Below are 263 nucleotides of genomic sequence, written 5' to 3' on the forward strand. Positions count from 1 at the left end.
ACGTGCGTGTGTTTGTGCGTGCGGTCGAAAATGATAGCTCCTTTATAGCTGTTTTGCGTTCATGTTTGCTATGGTTCGCTTCCCCTCATTCGAAGCAGATCCATTCCCCTCGGAACAGGAGTTGGAGACATCCCTCTAAGCCGCCCACTGGAGGAAGGACGCCCACTGCAGGAGGGACGCCCACTGCAGGAGGGACGGCCACCTAATGAAGGCGCCTGCTTGTATCTCGGGCGGGAAGGGAAAGGCAGGCGTGTAAGAAGGTC

Source organism: Penaeus monodon, chromosome 33, assembly GCF_015228065.2.
Source record: "Penaeus monodon isolate SGIC_2016 chromosome 33, NSTDA_Pmon_1, whole genome shotgun sequence".
Taxonomy (NCBI): domain Eukaryota; kingdom Metazoa; phylum Arthropoda; class Malacostraca; order Decapoda; family Penaeidae; genus Penaeus; species Penaeus monodon.